Source organism: Aedes albopictus, chromosome 3 (assembly GCF_035046485.1).
Source record: "Aedes albopictus strain Foshan chromosome 3, AalbF5, whole genome shotgun sequence".
In the NCBI taxonomy this organism is placed as follows: domain Eukaryota; kingdom Metazoa; phylum Arthropoda; class Insecta; order Diptera; family Culicidae; genus Aedes; species Aedes albopictus.
The window spans coordinates 16629855-16644422 of record NC_085138.1 but is presented as its reverse complement, the minus strand read 5'-3'; the positions used below and the strand labels follow the sequence as shown (position 1 = coordinate 16644422).

General features: G+C 39.5%; 1 long non-coding RNA gene across 1 annotated transcript in view; it reads left to right on the top strand.

Annotated features, from left to right (window-relative positions):
• LOC115262290 (uncharacterized) overlaps nt 1–14568 on the top strand; it is a 297053-nt gene that overhangs the window by 209002 nt on the left and 73483 nt on the right. The window contains exon 2 of the long non-coding RNA XR_009998961.1: nt 3997–4052. This is a non-coding gene — a long non-coding RNA (uncharacterized LOC115262290). The remainder of the gene's footprint in view (nt 1–3996; nt 4053–14568) is intronic.

The window sequence follows — 14568 nt, the reverse complement described above, 5'->3', positions numbered from 1 at the left end:
AAAGGTTCTTGGACCAAAGCTGTTCTTTTATGCTGAAGATTGATCTGAGCTGTAATAACCATAGCCACTACCCAAATTAGGCACGATCAAACTCTTACAATCACAACACAAGAAAAAAGAACAATAAAAACCAATTCGGTATCGATTGAAGAACGCCAGAGACGAAGATACACAGAGGACACTGTGAAGAACGCATAATGTGAAGAGCCATATAGGTTATAATTAAAGCTAATAAACAACATACTAATAATCCCACCTTTATTGAGCCTCGCAGTTGAGGCTTAAGAAGGATAGCAGATTATCTCGGAGAAACACAAGGTCAACTGCACCATTGCTCCGGTTAGCGCAGTAAGGGCAAAATACTGTGGCGCCCTAGTATTCCACAGGCTCCGTTAAGTGGTTAGGACTTTATTAGACCCCCTACCCATTCATTCCTAGGCACGGTAAGCTTATAGCCGCATCACACCATGAATTAGGGGTCACCTGTTTGATGGACTCTTACCACCGGAACAGGCAGTCTGTAGTGTTTTTCTTAGCCAATTGTGACAACCGCTACCGACACTCCACGAGACACGAGAAAATAATCATCGAAATATTTATTTTATTTTGTTATATTGTTATACTGTTTTCTAACCTATTTCTTCTTAATCTTGTTATATATATATTTATTTTATGTAGTTATAAATTTCTACGTAATTGATTTTACCTGATCCTACATTATGATTTCTACAATATCTCTCTTTAATTTTATTCACTTTATTAAATATTCAGATATAAAGAATCGAATGTCCTTTCCAAAACACAAAAGCGATTTCCTCTCAGCCATTTAAACTCATTTAAAACATTTCCCCGAAACCAATGATTCCATTCCATTTCCATTTCGGCATCTCTCCTAATCCCACTCCCCATAAGTTCCAATCATTTCAATCACATTTTTACGACCATCCCCGATCACATCCTACTTTGCCTAAATTGCTTTCGGCCATAAATTTCCTCTCCCTCCACTTGACACCCCTGTGCCCCACAGAAAGCTCCGTTCCAATTCCGTCTTCGATCCACCCGGTTGGCCAGGCGTCCTTCCTCCAAGGACTTTGGCTTCCGCAATTGTGGAACGATTTATGAAGTCGTCGTTGTCGTCGTCGTCATTGGACGACGTCCGTCCAACTTCTACGTCGTCGCCATCTACGCCGTCGCCGATCAGAACGTCGTCACCCAGGCTCAGGATATTCCCATCCAAACGCATCATCACCAGAGTGTCTGTTTGGAGCTGAGCTATAAAAAAAAAGTTGGGAAAAATTCGGAAACGGTATAAAACGGAGAATTAACATCAAATAAGCGATTGTTTTTCTGAATTCAGAAATTCCTCCTAGATTTTCTCCTGAAATTCCTCCTGAAATTCCTCCTGGAATTCCTACAGGAATTCCTCCTAGAATTCCTCCTGAAATTCCTCCTGGAATTACTCCTGAAATTCTTCCTAGAATTCCTCCTGTAATTCCTCCTAGAATTCTTCCTGGAAATCTTCTTGGAATTCCTCCTAGAATTCCTCCTGGAATTCCTCTTAGAATTCCTCCTGGAATTCCTCCTAGAATTCCTACTAAAATTCCTCCTGGAATTCCTCCAGAAATTCTCCTAGATTGACGGAAAATTGACATCAAATGAGTGATTGTTTTTCTAAATTAAGAAATTCCTCCTAGAATTTCTCCTGGAATTCCTCCTGGAAATCCTCCTGGAATTCCTTCTGGAATTCCTCCTGGAACTCCTCCTGGAATTCCTCCTGGAATTCCTCCTGGAATTCCTCCTGGAATTCCTCCTGGAATTCTACCTGGATTTCCTCCTGGAATTCCGCCTGGATTTCCTCCTGGAATTCCTCCTGGATTTCCTCCTGGAGTTCCACTTGGAGTTACTCCTGGAAATTCTTGTGGAATTTTTCCTGGAATTGTTCCAGGAATTCCTCCTGGAATTTCTCCAGGAACTCCTCCTAGAATTCCTCCTGGCTTTCTTCCTGGAATTCCTCCTGACTTTCCTCCTGGAATTGCTCATGGATTTCCTCTTGGAATTCCTACTAGAATTGTTCCAGGAATTTCTCCTGGAATTTCTCCTGGAACACCTCCTAGAATTCCTCCTGGCTTTCCTCCTGGCTTTCCTCCTGGAATTCCTCCTGGCTTTCCTCCTGGAATTCCTCCTGGCTTTCCTCCTGGAATTCCTCCTGGAATTCCTCCTGGAATTCCTCCTGGAATTCCTCCTGGAATTCCTCCTGGAATTCCTCCTGGAATTCCTCCTGGAATTCCTCCTGGAATTCCTCCTGGAATTCCTCCTGGAATTCCTCCTGGAATTCCTCCTGGAATTCCTCCTGGAATTCCTCCTGGAATTCATCCTGGAATTCCTCCTGGAATTCCTCCTGGAATTCCTCCTGGAATTCCTCCTGGAATTCCTCCTGGAATTCCTCCTGGCATTCCTCCTGGCATTCCTCCTGGAATTCCTCTTGGAATTTCTCCTGGAATTTCTCCTGGAATTCCTCCTGGAATTCCTCCTGAATTTCCTCCTGAATTTCCTCCCGAAATTCCTCTTAGAGTTACTCCTGGAATTCCTCCTAGAATTCCTCCTGGAATTCCTTCTGGAATTCCTCCTGGAATTCCTCCTGAAATTCCTCCTGGAATTACTCCTGGAATTCCTCTTGAAATTCCTCCTGGAATTCCTCCTTCTCTTTTTTTTTCTTTTTTTTAAATTCATCCTGGAATTTCTCCTGGAATTCCTCCTGGAATTCCTCCTGGAATTCCTCCTGAAATTCCTCCTGGAATTCCTCCTGAAATTCCTCCTGGAATTCCTCCTGAAATTTCTCTTGGAATTCCTCCTGGAATTCCTCCTGGAATTCCTCCTGGAATTCCTCCTAGAATTCCTCCTGAAATTCCTCCTGGAACTCCTCCTGGAATTCCTGCAGGAATTCTACCTCATAGAATTCCACCTGGAATTTTTCCTGGCTTTCCTCCTGGAATTCCTCCTGACTTTTCTCCTGGAATTGGTTCTGGAATTCCTTCTGAAACTCCTCCTGGAATTCTTACTGGCTTGCCTCCTGGAAATGGTTCTGGAATTCCTTCTGGCATTTCTCCTTGAATTTCTCCTGGAATTCTTCCTAGACTTCCTTCTGAAGTTCTTCCTGGAGTCCAGGATTTTCTCTTATCCTTTATAAGCACATTTCACCCCAATCTTCCCCTCTCAAATCCCAGTCACGTACCAGCACTGTGGATGGGAAAAAAAGTCACCCTCAAAGCACACACCGAAGCACAGACTTCGTTCATTCCGCATTTCGAACCGTGCGAACGTGGTGGACCGTCTGAAATCCATTCATCAAAACATCGTTTTCGGTGAAAGCTCTAAATGATGGCAATCTCTCTTCCCTGTCAGTCATCCTGGACCTGGACTTCCTGGACGTGAGTGAGGCATACTGACCGACCGGCGGGAAAAAACAGTGTTGTAGGTAACTTATTTCCCGCGTCCCAGCAAACAAACGAGCAACTCGAAACAGGGCCAAGGACTTTGACCTTTGATGGTCCGGTCCGGTCGACCTACTCCGTCAGGACCAGTTGACTTACTCTCTGATTTGGTGGCGATCGTCGACATCCTCGGTCCGTCGGCGGCGGCGGCGGTGAAAATCGATTTACGATTTTGAAGAAGGCACGTACGTACCACTCAAAACGGAGATGACGAATGTGTGTGTGCTTTCGGGCTATTTCCGGTGTGAGCCTGACTGAAATTTAAGTTGCTGTCAAACGCACACACAACGCCCCGCCTTCCGGTTACGAGAGTATTAGAAAAATCGAGAGTGAAGAATCGGAAGGAAAAAAAGTTGATTTATGGGATAAGCGAGATATGAATGATGGATTGATTGATTGATTGATTGATGGAACAATCGTATGCCTGTTGAGTGATAGATGGAATAATTAGATGATCCTTCTGCATTTTTTTGAAATTCATTCCGTTTTTCTTTGTCCGTTTCAGGAAACGAGTGGAACCGCTTCTGGAAGCTACAGATGACTGGACATTTCGTTTAACAGGTAAGACGCAATTGAAAGTTCTGGGAAAAAGATGATAGGGGTCATAATAAGGGTTTCACATTTTAAAAGGTATATCAATCATATCAATTGTATCTTCTTTTTCTTGCTGTTATGTCCCTACTGATACACCAGTGCTGTCATGGTAAAATTAGAGCTGGTTTCTCAACGTTTACAAATTTCAGCATCTCCTAAAGTGGTGAGCCCCTTAGAAAATGACTCACTATTGAACCTAATTGAGAATTATTCCGGGAATTATTCCAGTTCACGAAATGTTCTTATAATTTTCGCGGGCTGAACATTCTTGCTGGATTTCCTTTTTACGAATTAATCAAGTGTTCTTCTTAAAATTTCTAGAAAATTCTCTAGGATTACCTCCAAGGACACCGCCGTAAATTGCTTTGGGAATTTTTCGAAAGAGACGAACCAGCCAAGGGCTGAAAGTCTCTTTAATAAAGACAAATCAATCAATCAAAATTTTTCGATGATTTATCAAACATTTTCGGAAATGTTTACCGAAATAAGATTTTCGATGAATTTCTTAGATTTATTTTAGCAAGCAATTCATCTAATGATTCCTTTTGGTATCACTTCAAAATGCTTCCCTGTCCATGGCACAATAGTCGGAAAAATATTAAGTTCGGCCAAAACTCTTTTTATGTGTGTAAACGAAGTTTGTTATATAGTATTTTTAGCGTTTAAAAAGGGGTATTCAAAAATTACGTAACTAGAATCATTTTAAAAACGGTAAAAATCAGTAAAACCCACATTTTTTGCGTTTTTTGTTAGAAAATCAATTTGAATTTAATTAAATGATCATCTATCGATAAAATTGAATCAAGTTTGTTCAAAACGTGTGAAAAATGTGGGAAGATAAAATTTATTTCTGTCAAAAATGGAAAAATAACGTAAAATATGCAAGGATGGCAGAAAATCAGTTCAAGCGATAAATGATACAGGATACGAATAATCCAAGATAGCCTTGTTCTTGCGGTAGTATGATGCCGACGCCTCACACCGTGCTCGTATCACAGAACAATTAAAGCATCTGATGCACGCTTTATCGCGTGATGACCCGTTATCGGATCATGTTACAAGTCATGATAAATTGTATTCATCACATTGTTTGCCACTTATGCACCCGTAAGCCGCATTCATGATTCGAAATTATACGTTCATAAGTATATCTGGAAGTTAAATCACCAAGAATGCTCAAAAAGTGAATGAAATCACTAATTTATCATTTCGACTTCATGATAACGATCGCATCGCGCCCGCACATGCCAAGCGAATCATTCTTCTCGGACCGAAGTTTGTTATGATGCTTGACGACAAAATGTTATCGTTGTTGCTATGATCGCGCGATGCCGTTCGACCGCGACACATTCGAAATCTGATCATGATCACTAGATTTCCATCCTTGAAAATATGTGAAAAAACATGACTTCTTCAAATAGCTCTAATTTGAAAAACTGCAAATTTCTGCAAAATATTTAAACGTTTTTATGCAGCCCTAAGCATGATGTTTAAGATGAACTATTCGAAATTGCGGCGACACGTGACGACACGAACCGTTTTTTAACTTAAAAAAATACCAAAACTCCTAAGGTACAATATATGAAAATTTGAAAAGTTTTGTGACACATTAATTTGGCACGATACGTGCACTCAAGCAGTCCAATTACAAGCTTTCATATGCTGGATAACATAAAACATATATTCCATTCTCAAAATATTATTATTTTACTATTTTCGAATAATTTATTTTTCAATTTTATGACTTAGGCCACTTTGACAGTGAAAATGTCATTGATATACAAAAGCTGGTATGCTTTTGATTAAGAATCATAAAACTACAATACATTATCTTTGTTATAAGGTGAAATAAAGTTTAAAAATATTAATTTCGTTTTTCGAGAGTTTTGGCCGCCCCTTTGTATGGAGCCCGATCAATGTGCATGGATTTGCTTGTGGATTTCTCGGGTTACCCGGGAATTTTCCTTGGCACTTCTTCAGGAAATTCTCAAGAAATTTCTCAATAGATTTATCTTGAAAGTGGGTCACAGGTTTCATCAGAAATTTATCCTGGGATTTCGAAAGGGACTCTTACGGTTTTTTTTAAAGAACCGTACATAAGTTCATGTTTCTTTTATTTCATATATTCAAACATTTCTGAATGAAATCCTCCAGGATTATTGTCATTTTCCTCCGAAAATCCTTCTGAAGAAAATTCTCAAGAAAATTGTCTAGGATTTTCTCCATTACATAAGTTCATGTTTCTTTTATTTCATATATTCAAACATTTCTGAATGAAATCCTCCAGGATTATTGTCATTTTCCTCCGAAAATCCTTCTGAAGAAAATTCTCAAGAAAATTGTCTAGGATTTTCTCCATTGCTTTCTCAAATTTCTCAAAACATTTCTTGAAATGATGCAATTCCTGGAGATTTTCTTCACAAAGATTTTGAGTTTCTTTCAGGAATTATTCAAGAGTTTTCTAAACAGTGATTGTATTTGAGATTTAGAGGGTATCAGGTATCAGAAGGCCGGCTCCAGAGGCACGTTATCCTCCATTTGGGACATTTGTGCCATCGCCATACATATGAGCCTATTTCATCATTTACCTGAGGGAGAATGGGACAAGGGATGGGAATTGGGAAAGGGAAAGGTGATGAAATAGGAAGGGGTGCCCTAGAAGAGGGAATGAACGCATAAGCGCAACGAGAGCTCATAGCTCATACCACAACTAGGTTATTCAGTGCCCTGAAAAGGACACTGTAAAACGCATAAGCGTAAAAAGAGCCTATAGCTCATTGGAGGTAGCTTGCGACGTCATGCGACTTTCAATATGACATAGAAAGGCACGTCATCAAAAGCATCCTCAATATTCAAGAAATCACCCAAGCAAAAACTACGTTTGAGCGAGTGTTTTCTTGAAAACGTATACAACTTTGTGTAAAAGAGTCACTGTGGACATCCCAAATTGGGAGACATGTGAGTTCACATAAACAGGCATGTTAGCCAGACGAACATCACAGATGTGATAATCGACAATGCGTTCTGAGTATTTCAGAAAGAACGACGTAACCAGATTAATCTGGAACTTATTCCTTCTTTTTACAACGCACGCACCCTTTCGGGATAAAACTACAGAGTACACGCCATGAAAATACCCAATAGAAAACTACAAGAGTTCAAAACATGTTTGAAAAACTCAAATCCCTCTGGAGAAAAATAGGACGAAGCCCCATTTGCTCCAGGAGATTTGAAGTAAGCAGAGCTTTTTAGTGCCCACTAAATCGATTATATAGCTATAATCCTCGGGGTAGAAGCTAAAGATTCGTAGCTATACAAAAGACTGATTTATCCGAAGATATTTAGAACTTGAACAGGTCCGAGTTCCATTCAGGAATACCTCTTGCGGTCCGCAGAGAACAAGCTTCTTTCAAAGCAGTAGCTATGGTATACCACAATGAAGGGCGTTGTAATAACAAAACCATAATGAAACTCCCTTGGAGTAGCAATGGAAGCGAGTTATCCATAAAATGTGATCGCAACCAATTATTACAGGTTCCCTAGCTTGTTGAGCAGGGACGCCTGAATACGCAAAGTTTGCGAAGAAACACTCCAAAGTGCAAAAAGGTCAAATGGAGAGTCCTCATCTGACACATGCCAATCAGTCAACTCATGACAAATTCTGCTCATGCAGAGTTGGGTTAGGTGCAATTCTATGTTAAGTTAACCATGAACTGTACTACCTAAGTATTCCATCAAACTGAAGCATCTCAAATCAATGTTTGAGCTACTTCAGATGCCAAATATCAGCGAAAAGATGCTGAAAACAAGAGCTTGCTTGAAGGCATCCATAAGGAAAGGTAGAAACATACTGTTAACGTTATTCTAAAATATAGCATGCTCGAGGCACGACAGTTCATCTATAATGAAAAAAGCAAAGCTGGGTTCACAAGGTAACCTATACAGAAGTTACCCTACGAAAATGAACTTTTTGAAGTAGATCCACTTGGGCTACATACGCTTTTTACGCTGAAAATTGATCTGAGGTTTCCTTGCCGTAGCCACTACCCAAACTAGACATGATTACATTCTTCACAATCACAGCACAAAAAGGAAACATCAACGACGAAACAAATCGGTGTCAATTGAAAAACGCCAATGGCGAAAATGCATTAAGCGAACCCATATAGGCAGTAATATAAGCTAATTAACAACATTTGAATAACCCCGCCCTTATTTAGCCTCAAATTTGAGACTTAAGAAGGGCAATTGATTATCTCGGAGAAATGCAAGGTCCACTGCACCATTGCTCCGGTTAGCGCAGTAAGGGCGTAATACTGTGGAGGACGCCCTAATTCTCCACAGGCTCCGTTTGTGGTTAGGTTTTTATTTGACCCCCCTAACCATTCATTCTTTGGCACGGTAAGCATAAAGCCGCATAACACCATGAATTAGGGGTCACCTGTTTAGTGGACTCTTACCACTGGATCAGGCGTTCCGTAGTGTTATTCTTAGCCAATTGAGACAACCGCTACCGACACTACACAGCTATCTAGGCTGATCGGGAAAAGAAGTTAACATTGATGGTCAACTTCCAAACGAACCCGAATAGCCGGTTTCTTTTAGGAATTATTCAAGAGTTTTCTAAACAGTGATTGTATTTGAGATTTAGAGGGAAATGAAATTCTAATGCATTAGGATAAGCATTTTGAATCCAACAATGGAATTCTTGGAATTCCTCCTGGAGTCTCTCCTGCATTTTCTCCTGGAGTTCTTTCTGTAGTTTCTCCTACAGCTTTCTTCCTGGAATTTCTGCTAAAGGTTTTTTTCTGGAATGCCTTCTGGAGTACTCCCGGTAAGTTTTCCTGGAATTTTTCCTGATGTTCCTCCTGAGATTTCTCCTAGAATTCCTACCGGAGTTTCTCCTGAAATGCCTCCTGAAGTTCCTCCTGATGTTTCTCCGGAAGTTCTTCCTGCAGTTTCTCCTGGATTTCCTCCTGGAGGTCCTCCTGGTATTCCCTCTGGATTGCTTCAGGAGTTCCTCCTAGAATTCCTCCATGATTTTCTCCTGAAATGCTCCGTAGAGTTCCACCTGGAAGTTCACCTGGGTTTTTCCTGGAATTTCTCCTGGGATTCTTACTGGACTTCCTCCTGGAGTTCATCTTGAAGTTCCTCGTGGAATTCCTCTTGGAGTTCCTCCTAAAAATTCTCATGAATTTTCTCCTCAGATTTCTCCCGGAGTTTCCTGAAGTTTCTCCTGGAGTTCCTCCTGCAGTTTCTGCTGGAGCTCCTCCTAGAGTTCCTTCTGGAATTTCTCCTGGAATGCTTCCTGGAGTTATTCCTGGAGTTCTCCTGGAATTTTTCCTGTAAATCCTCCTGGGATTCCGCCTGGAATACTTCGCGATTTTTTTTCCTGGAATTTCACCAGGAATTTCGCCATTCATCTTGGAATTCTTATTGGAATAACTCCTTGCATTGCTCCTGGAGTTTTCCCTGAAAGTTCCTCCTGGAGTTCCTCCTGGACTTGCATCTGGAGTTCCTTCTGGAATTCCCCCTGAAATTCTTATTGGAATTTCTCTTGGGATTTCTCCCGGATTTTCTTCTGAAGTTTCTCCTGGAGTTCCTCCTGCAGTTCCTGCTAGAGCTCCTCCTGGAGTTTCTCCTGAAATGCCTCCTGGAGTTATTCCTGGAAGTTCTCCTGGAATTTTTCCTGATAATCCTCCAGGGATTCCTCCTGGAATTCTCCCCGATTTTTTTTTCCTGGAATTTAATCAGGAATCGCTCCCGCAATTCATCTTGGAATTCTCATCGGAATAACTCCTGGCATTCCTCCTGGAGTTTTTCCTGAAATTCTTCCTGGAGTTCCTCTTGAAATTGCTCCTGGAATTCCTCTTAGAGTTCCTCCTGAAAATTCTCATGAAATTTGTCCTGGAATTTCTCCTCGGATTTCTCCCGAAGTTTCTCCTAAAGTTTCTCCTGGAGTTCCTCCTGCTGGAGCTCCTCCAGGAGTTCCTTCCGGATTTTCTCTTGGAATGCCTCCTGGAGTTTCTCCTGGAATTCTTCACGATTTTTTTCTGTAATTTCACCAGTAATAGCTCCCGTAATTCATCTTAGAATTCTTATCAGAATAACTCCTGGTATTTCTCCTGGAGTTTTTCCTGGTGATCCTCCTGGAATTCCTCCTGCAGTTTCTCCTGGACTTGCTCCTGGAGTTCCTTCTGGAAATTCTCCTTAAATTCCTCCTGGAATTTCTCTTGGGATTTCTCCCAGAGTTTCTTCTGAAGTTTCTTCTGGAGTTCCTCCTGGAGCTCCTCTTAGAGTTCCTTCTGAAATTTCTCCTGGAATAACTTTTGGAGTTCTTCCTGGAATTCCTACTGGAGTTCCTCCTGGAAATCCTCCTGGAGTTTCTCCTGAAATGCCTCTTGGAGTTCCTTCTGGAAGTTCTCCTGGATTTTTCCTGAAAATTCTCCTGGGATTCCTCCTGAAGTTCCTCCTGGAATTTCTCCTGGAATGCCTTCTTGAGTTTTTCCTGAAATTCCTACTGGAACATCTCCTCCAGTTCCTTCAGATATTACTCAATTTATTCAGGGATTTCCTCGGGAATTTATTTTAAAAAATCCTTCTGAAAATATTCATGAGATTCTCTGGGAAGTTCGTTCAGGAATTTCTCAAATAGTCTCTTCAGGTATTCCTTCAGTCATTACTTTGGATTTATTCAAACCTTCCTTCAGGGATCCATTCAGATTTGTTTTAAAGATTCTTAGAAATTACTCCAGAACCTTATTTATAGGATTTTTCAATGAATACCTGCTGAGTTATCTCCAGTTCCTCGAAGTATTATTTCTAAGATTCATTAAAAAATCATATTCTCGCCTTTAGGATTTTTTTTATTGCTTCTGGAAGATTTCCTTCAGAAATTTCTCCAGGAACATAGTAGTTTTGGGATTTTTGTCACAAATCCTTTCAGAAATCTCTCAAAAGTAATCCCATCAGGAACATTCGAAAGAAACCCTGAGAAGTTCCGTGATCAGGAGGCGGACTCTCCCCTGAAGTTTTTGCTTGTATTGCTAATTCTATGAACTTCAGCGAAACTTTTCGTCAGGGTGCAATGATTTTTGGTAGAGAAGAAATCTTCAGTGGACTCCCTGTAGAAATCATGCGAAGTACTTGTGAATGAATCATAGGAGGAAAATTTTAAGAAAAGCAAGGGAAATGTTTAAGGAACCCAGGAGTAATTTCCTTCGTATTTACTGAAGGAACTTTTCATTAAATTCTTGTGAAATCCCTAGAAATCAAGAAATACAGCGTCACGGGATACCATCGCAAAAACGTCAAGTATTGACCGAACGCCAAGAAATTTGTTACCTTCTTCAAACAATTTTCAAAGCTTGGAGTACTATTAGAAGAATATAAGTAATTAACTTCATTTTGGTGGTTAAAAAATCAAAATCGATAGCATGAACCCGGAAATACCGTTCGACAAAGTTCAAACACCGCAGTGTAGAAGTGCGTGGAATGTGTCAAAAGCTCCTGCGATACTTATAAACTTTCGTAGAAATACCTAGAGAACTTTTTTGAATAAACTTCTTAATGATTCCATGGAGAAACTAAAGCAATAATCCTTTAAAAAATGCCTGATCAATTTCTGGGGATAAATCTGGAAATATCTGAAGGAAACACTGTATGCAAGAATCTCTGGAGTCATTTCTGCAGATTTTTTTTTATGTTTTTATTATTGTTTAAAATACACATAGCTAAAAGCTAATTCTACGCTTATTCTGCAGAATTCTTTCGAGGGATCCCTACAGATGTTTCTGGACATATTCATGAAGGAATATTTAATGGAATTCTAGATAACTAGAATCCTTAGACACATTGCTGAACAAATATCCGGTGGAATTCCTGAAGAACGAGCTGAACGAATATCTGAACTTTCGTTGAATTTATGAATGAATCTTAAGAATAATTTGTAAAGTGAATCTCAATATGGTTTTAGAAGAAACCCATAGAAATCTCCCTAAAAAAATTCTTAAAAAAAAAATATCTTAAGAAATGTCTATATCTTCTTCGTGCATTAGCTGATGCACACCACGTTGTCAAAGAGTACGCTCAACGTGCCTGTCGGAGTCATAATGACCCCAATGCACGACTGGTATTAAAGAATCCCATGAAGAATTTCTGAAAAAATAATGTAATAAACCTTGATAAATGTTAAGACCGAACTTCTGGAGCAATTTCTGAAGACCCATGGATTAATTTTATAAGAAATTCATAGAAGATTTTCTTGAACTTGTATTCCTTGGAAAAAAAATATGAAGGAATCCCATAAGGAATTTTCGAAAGAACTTCAAAACACTGGAAAAAAAATCTGAAAGAGTTTGATGAAGATTTTCTAAAAAAACGCTTGGAGAAATTTCTGGAGTAACCTTTGATCTTCGCAAAGAATCACTGAATACGTTTCTGAAGGAATGCTTGGATGATTTTTTAATTCTCGTAAAATGGTAATTTCAAAGAAACCCATATTAGTTTTTCTAGAGGAATTTTGGGAAAAAATTTTGGGGCGATCGTCGAACGGAAAAAAAATCGAAAACAATCCGAATTAGATTCTGAAGGAAAATTCTAGAGCAATGCATGAAAGATGCTCTAAAATTCGAGAAAGGCTTTCCAAAAGTAATTCTTTGAGGATCCATGAAGCCATATCGAATCCAAGGAAGGTTTAATGAATAAATAACCTAAAAAAATTTCTGGGGTAATTTCTAGAAATACTTGTAGAAAATTCTTGAACTTGCCTCCTTGATACCTTGTTCGCCACACAGTAAGTTTTTGACGTCCTCCTGGCTCCGTGCTGAATATTGTTTTCAGTATTCTTTCTTACGACATTCGCACTTCATGTTCAGCCCACCGAAGTATGCCGTATTTTATACGTTCCACAAAATTCGCATCTTTGTACATATGGTACAACTCGTGATTCATGCATCTGCTATTCCGTTTACCACCTTCAACGATCATGCCGCGTGACCGTAGAGGGCAACCGGCAGAATCGCCGTTTTATATAGAGCGAATTTCGTTTGCGGTTGCAAGCTAAGGGACCTAAGCTGGTTATGCAATCCGTAAAAGGCCCTATTCGCAGTTGCAAAACGCCTTTCTACTTCACGGAAAACGTCATTGTCACATATGCCACAAGTGTTCTAAGATTGAATTCTTCAACAACTTCAAACACATCCCCATCAATCACTACCTCAGCACTAACATATGCTCTAACGGCAACTCATAATGGACCCCCAATCGGACTGGAAAAGGAACAAGAGCCATACATCAATATCCTTGCGCTCATCATTCTACCATGGACAGGGTAGAACAATGACAGCAGCGCAAAGGCAATTAGTTCGATATTGTAGAATAAGAATAGAACACATTTAGGCGTTGTGCAAAGTGTAAGTGTAGATTAGGTTACCTAAGTGGTTGAAGAATACAAAAAAAATGCAAAGTTGGTGTTCGCTACTGATACGGTTGGCACAAGAAGGCGTGGAGCGCAGATAGCATGATGGGCGGACCTGATGGAGCATGATGTTGAGCAAATAAATGTATGTTGTGTGTTTTTATTAATGTGTATTTTAACATCAAGCTAATTTTACACTTTTAAATAAATGTATGTATGTAAAGTGAGCGTATGAAAGATGATGCAAAAAAGAACTTAATACTGAGTTTAAAGTACTCAAAATTAGGTTCGCCTGTTTTTCAGTGAACGGCCTTTTTGAAGGAATTATGAAAAGCAATTCTGAAGAAATTTTGATGAAATTTCTGAAAGGATTCTGAATTTATGATTTTCTGAAGAAACCGCCATAGGAATTTCTGAAGCCAACCAGACACACAGAGACAGAAAAAATTTCCGTATAATTTCCTGAAAGATTTTTCTAATAAACTATTTCTGAATCTTTGGTAGATTTTCTGAAATCCGTGGGTGATATTCTTAAGAAATTCTGAAACCATCAAAGGTAATTGTACTTTACTTGGTAGGCTACTTGGAGAAAATTCGCATCCTCTTTAACAAATTTCTGAACGAAGCTCTGGAAAATCTTCTGTAGTCTCTCTGTAGAGTTTTCTGGATGTATCCATAGAGAAATTCATGAAACAATCCATGCAAGATTTTCTCAAAAACATCCTGCAGAAGTTTTGAAGGAGTTTTCGTAGGAATTTCTTAAACAATTCCATGAGAAATTCTCAATTAAACATCTAGAGGTATTTCTGAAGAGATCTCTTGAAGAATAGAAGATTTTTGAAATAAAAAAAAACATGAAGGAATTCCTGTGGAAAGTTTTGAAGCAATCCTTGGAGAAATCCCCAAAGAAAGTCATGAAGCAATTTCTGAAAATTGCACAGAATGATTTTCTGAAGGAATTACAAGGTAAATTACTGAAGTAATATCTAGAAGAACCTCTTAACGGGTTTCTTAAGGAACCCCGGAAAAATTTTCGATCATATCCCAGAAATATGTTTTTCTTTG